The following is a 5,970-nucleotide window of genomic DNA, read 5'->3' as shown; positions in this document are numbered from 1 at the left end:
GAGAGAGAGAGAGAGAGACAGAGAGACAGAGAGATTGCTTCCATTGCTACTAGCACCCACCTATCAATGGGGGATCTCTGGCCAGCGAAGTGTCTGCACACCTACCCTAGGTGGGGTAGGTAAGGACTGTGAGCTGTTCCAAGCGGTTGTGGCTCAGTGGTATGTGGGAGAACCCCAAACACTGTATCTCATGTGCAGCTGCCACCCACCTATGTTGCTACTGTGCTGAGCAGGTTTCAATGGCACTTCCAGACTCAGCTGGACTACGAGGAAAGGCTTGGCGATCTGTGGAAGCCCTGTGGCTCCCACTGGCCTGATCTGCAGCCAAGCTTGTGGACGACACAGCACCAGCAGCAGGGACTCCGTTGTTCCCGGGGTCAGCATGGGCCAGGAACCTGATGGCAGCTAGCAACCACGACACCTTGTGTTAGTTCAGATGATGTTTGCTACTAAACCAGGTCAAATTTAAGAAAACCTTGGATTGCCTGAGCTTTTTGTGTGTGTGTGGCTTTGGGCGTTGCCCATAAAGGTTGCAGCCGGTTTGGCGGCCAGGTGGGCTCCTTTAGAAAAGTGAAAATGTTCAGAAAGGTATTTTAGAAGAAGATGGTCGTTGCCCTAGAAGTGATCATTTTCTAGATTCTTCTGTATGCAGTTTTAAAAACACAGCCCAGCTCATCCTCTGCACCGTTTTGGACCCTGCTTTTGTCTCCCTCCTGGTTGCACAGTGAACATTCGCCCAGGTTCTTAGACGCTCACGTACGTTTGATGGCTATGTGACACTAGAAGCCAGGCCCGCTGATGACCTGCACCGATGGTACAGCACAGGCCCCCATGTTGAACCGCAGAGCACTCCCAAGGAACGTTGCCCGGTAGGGTGGTGCATTGGCGTCCTTACGGATTGAATTGTGTCCTCCCAAATTGTGTTCCCCTTAAATCTGTGTTGGCGTCCCAAGCCTTATACCTGTGGGTGTCATCTCATTTGGAGCAGGGGTTCCTTTGTTAGGTGAACGGGGCGCTATCAACAGAGACCACTGGCTAATCATGGGAACCCCATCATATTGGAAAGCGAGGGCTGAGAGCAGATCATGGGGCAGTGACTGTGTCTTGGAGCACACGTGGTGGTGACAGATGGGGGGTGGGGTGGGACTCGTCCCCTACTTCTTCCCTTAGGTGGGCAGCAGGGCCCGGGATACAAGAGCTGCCTGCCTGCATTGCGTCCTCAAGAGCCCCTTCCTCATGTTGGAAGCCTGGCAAGTGCCTTCTTTCATGTCCGTCCTCACTCACAGCCAGCATCTCCCTGTCCCTCAGGAGATGGCAGAGAGTGGCTCCTGGCCTCACTAGGGACCCTTTTCTGGCAGGTTTACTGGGTGCGTGTGCTAGTTTTGGTGAGTCAGGGAGCGGGTACAGGAAACCTCCCACCACAGCAGCACCCTGCAGCTCTGAGAAGCAAAGCCCCTGGTCTGGTCGGGAGCTGCTCTGTCGTCCTCCCAAGTGGAGGGGTGAGTCGAGAGGAGGGACTGACTGGACTAGGCAACTTCGGAGGCCTTTCCTACTGGGAGAACCATCCAAGCTGCTCTATAGAGGCCTCTGTGGATGGCTTCTCCACCAATGTTCTGCTTGGGGCTTGGGGAGTCCCCCAGGGCTCACAGAACGTGCCAGGCTGTGTGCCATGTTTGCTGCCTCTCTCCTGTACGACTCCCCTAGGAGGCAGGTGTCCAGATGTGAATTCCAGAAGGACACTGTGTGTGTAGGCGAAATGGCCTTTGGAAACTCTTCCCATCTTGAGGTCATGTTCTTAGAAGTAGGTCTGTGATCAGAAAGCACTCGTGTTTTAAGCGGTCTAACCCCTTCAGCCCCACCCCCACCCTCTTCCCCTTTCACTTCCAAAGGCACCTCAGGGCTGTGGTTCCCCTGTCCCTCGTACCCTGATCCTCATCCAATTACTCTTACCGAATCTCTACGAAGTATGATGTCCAGAGACTGGCCTCTCCTAATGTCATGTCCACACTTGAGACCCAGTCTCACCATCCTTGCTTAAACTTCAACCCCACAACCCACCCAGAATCCCTGCCATCACACTGGACACCTTTCCTTTTGTGATAATTGCCTCAACTTGTTTTTTGTGGATTCATTTTAATATTTTTATTTGGCTTTATTTCATATTTATCTTCCCTATGAAGTTAAGTTTTATAATTATTGTTATTCATTGCCATAGCCGTGGCAGGCACTCAATAAACAGACTTATGCAAAGGCATTGGACTATATGGATTGTAATACATTATGGATGGCATTGAGAAGGATGGGAATTCCAGAACACTTCATTGTGCTCATGTGGAACCTGTACATAAAACAAGAGGCAGTAGTTAGAACAGAACAAGGACATACTGCACGGTTTAAAATAAAAAAAGATGTACATCAGATTTGTGCCCCTTTATCATACACATTTGCTCTGTGTGCTGAGAAAATAATCCGAGAAGCTGACCTATATGAAGAAGAACATCTGGCTGGAGGATGGTTCGTGAGCAATCTTTGATACGCAGAGGATGCAACCTTGCATGTTGAAAGCAAAGAGAATTTGTAGCACTTACTAATCAGGATCAAAGACGATAGCCTTCAGTATGGATTGCACCTCGACATAAAGAAAAAGGGAGTTCTTATAACTGGACCCATTAGCAACTAAATGGAGATAAGATTAAACTCGTCAAGGATGTCCTATCCCTTGGATTTACCATCAACGCCCATGGGAGTAGCAGTCAAGAAATCGAATGACATATTGCATTAGGCAAATCTGCTGTGAAAGACCTCTTTAAAGTGTTCCCAAAGCAAAGATGTCCCTTTGAGGCCTAAGGTGCCCCTGACCCAGGCCAGGGCGTTTCCAACCACTTCGTATGCATTCAAAAGCTAGATAGTATCTAAGGAAAACTGAAGAAGCGTGGATGCCTTTGCATTACGGTGTTGATGGAAACGATTGGACATACCAGGGACTGTGCCAGAAGAATGACGTCTGTCTGAGAAGTCGTCAGAATGCTCCTTAGAAGTGACGATGGAAGCCCTGGCTATGGGCAGAGAGACACCGGATTGGTGGTGGTGCTCTCTTATCAGTCAGGGGCAGAGCAGACTGGCAGGTCTTTGTTCATCCTAGCTTGATGCCTAGATCGTGGCCAGAGCTGTTTCATGCCTAGGGCACGTAAAAAAAAAAAAGAAGTGAAGATGGTGAGATATGTTATCGAGAGGGACCCATTCCTGGAGAAAGACATCATGCTTGGCAAAGTGGAGGGTCAGCGAAAAAGAAGACCCTCAAGGAGATAGATGGACACAGTGGCTGCAACAATAGGCTCAAATATAGCAACGGCGGGGAGAATGTCACAGGAGCCAGCATTGTTTTGTGATGTTGTACATAGGGTCACTATCAGGCAGACCCATTTCAAAGGCACCCAACAAGGACAGCCTTGGATAGGTGGCTAGATAGATGGGTGGATGCATGCACCGAAGGAAGGAGGGAGAGATGCATGGAAGATGGGATGGGTAGAGGGGTGGATGGATAGATGGACTGATGATGGGCGGATAAATGGATGGATAAATGGATGGATGGATGGATGGATACTGAATGGAGAAAAGAGTGCATGGATGGTGGGGTGATTGGAGGGGTGTGAATGATGGAAGAAGAGATGGATGGACAGATGGTAGAGGGATGGATGGATGAGTGGATGGATGCATGGAGGGAAGGAGAGAGAGATGGCGGATGAGATGGGTACAGGAGTGGTTTGATATCGGATGGCGGATTGATGGTGGGTGGGTGGATGTGTGGATGGAGAGATGGTTGGATGGAGGGTGGAGGGGTATAATTATGTGGGGGGAGGGGGGAAGGAATGGAGGAGTAAGTGGTAATAACAAATATTTCTGGAGCACTCTATGAAAACTAAGCTAGATATCTCAAAATCACTCCAGGCCCATCCTACATGAGCCAACTATATTCTCTTGCTCTTAAATTACAGGAAGACCTCAAGCTAGTTTAAGAGCCGAGAAGGAAATATTGTACGGGCATAGGGATTCTCCCAGGGAGAAGCAGGTTTCAGGTAGGCCTCGGAGCAGGATCTTCCTCATCCCCTGCCCCTCTGTTTATCTGCACCACTTCCGCTGGGCAGGCAGCTGTGTTCCCGATCTTCAGTCCATACGCGGTGGGCTACCCATAGACCTATAGACCTGGTATGCGACAGGCCCAGCCACACTGAGACTACTGGCAGGTCCTCAAATCCAATTATAAATTCCTGGGGAAAAGAGCCTGGCGCCATCTTTGCTGGGAGCCAGGCCCACACATCGGGCCTGCGGGGGGCACCTGCTGTGAGATGTGATGAGCCACTTTTCATAGCAGGGACCGGTGGCTTCGTGTTGGCAGCCCTATGAGTTTACTTCCTGTTTTGGCTCCAGGTCTTGCATCCATTTGGTGAGTGCCTGGCGCCAGATCTGGGAGTTCCAGGCCTGGAAGCCTGCACTGATGCTCACTCCATCCTCTTCTGGAAGCTGGGGCACCTGCCTGTTTGCAGCTGTCAGCACCAGGAACAGGGGGGCCGGCTTGCAGAGCTGGGAGATGGCTTCTCTCCCTTTGCTGGGCCAGGCCTGCTGGCTCTGGGAAGAGCGTTGTGGCTTTGCTGCCGTGACATCTCGGCCTGGTTCTGAGGGTTTGCCCCGGCCCATCAAGTCCCTGCTGTGCTTCCCCCGCAGCATCCCTGCTCGGCACTCTCTTCCTGATCTGTCTTTGAAGCAGGCACTATGCACCCACGTTCAGCATCGAGATCTCGGTGAAAGCCAAGGAACCCCCTTTATGCACTTTACAATGCAGAATCTCATTTCAGTTTCAATCAGAGAAGGAACCATTATATCACCCTACTTCAGTGCCTTTTGTCATTATGGTATATTTAAAAAAAAAATACTTTCATCGGGGACCCGCTATACACTTACAATCTCTTAGCATTTATTTTCTTTTAAGAATACACATTATAAAACTCAAAGTTAATAGCATGAAAATAATTCCTACAATAACAGTTGTAGCAAATCTGAGACTTGCCAGGGTGAAGGTGGCTAGACAGAGTGAAGCAATTACGTCTATTATTAGCGGCGAGGGGAGGAGTGATGTACAGTGGACCACTCCGAAGCAGAAGCCTTCAGACGTGAACGCAATTTTAATAGTGGAATTCTCCTCGATTATAACTCCCTTCATTAACATTTTCACACATCGCTGGCTAACAAATGAGGAGAGAGGCCTCCTGCCCTCGCAGATTTATTACGCTCCACGGCTCCCTGCACCTCTGTGCACTGGCAGGAGCGGCGTCTTCTCTTAACCTCACCGCTGCTGCGGGATTAACCCTTCCCGGCCTGACCTGCTTCCTTCAGGGACCAAAGAACATTCCGGAGATACACACTTTTCCCTTTCAGACTGTCGGTTCACTCTGACCTGCTCCCCACAACCTTTCCCTGCAATTCCCTGTTGGCTCCTGCAGGTGGAGGTCCCAGGGGGGAGGATGTGGAGGAAGGAGTTAGCACCCTTTCCAGCACCCACGGGGGGCCGGCAGGCTGCTTTCTCTCCCCTAGATGCCTCGCTCGGGGGTTTCTGTGGCCACTGGGAGCAGTCTGGATTCTTTATTCTCAGGGGCTGGGCGGGCGACAGAATGGTCAGGGCTCCTGTGTCCCCTGGGGCGTCAGGGAGGACAGACCCACATGGGACAGAGAGGAGTAGGGAGGACTCACTGGGCGAGGTGGGTCCCAGAGAGGGATGTGGCCCCACAGTCTGGATCAGGGATTGGTGATCTAAGGAGAGAGGGAAGTTGGAGACAGAGCAGTGTTCTCAAGGCCATCTGTCAATCGTCACCAGCAGATGCCTTCAGACTGTGAAAGAGGGCTGGGCCATTCAGAGAAATGCTACTTACTGGCTGCATCCATCCAGGAAGGCTTCCTGAAAGAATCTGCAAGTGG

The 5,970-nt window shown here is 50.9% G+C and overlaps 1 protein-coding gene and 1 non-coding gene across 2 annotated transcripts in view; both read left to right on the top strand.

Moving 5' to 3' along the window:
* The window catches only part of CAMTA1 (calmodulin binding transcription activator 1), a 1,095,522-nt gene that overhangs the window by 210,857 nt on the left and 878,695 nt on the right, over nucleotides 1-5,970 (top strand). The window lies entirely within an intron of this gene.
* LOC115872790 lies at nucleotides 3,049-3,191 on the top strand. The gene has a single exon (XR_004048036.1). It is a non-coding gene; the product is annotated as a small nucleolar RNA SNORA48 (small nucleolar RNA).

This window comes from Echinops telfairi, unplaced genomic scaffold (genome assembly GCF_000313985.2).
Source record: "Echinops telfairi isolate 266 unplaced genomic scaffold, ASM31398v2 ScPeMD7_7457;HRSCAF=8495, whole genome shotgun sequence".
NCBI classification, from domain to species: domain Eukaryota; kingdom Metazoa; phylum Chordata; class Mammalia; order Afrosoricida; family Tenrecidae; genus Echinops; species Echinops telfairi.
Note: the sequence above shows the minus strand (reverse complement) of the source record. Positions and strands in the feature narration are given on the sequence as shown.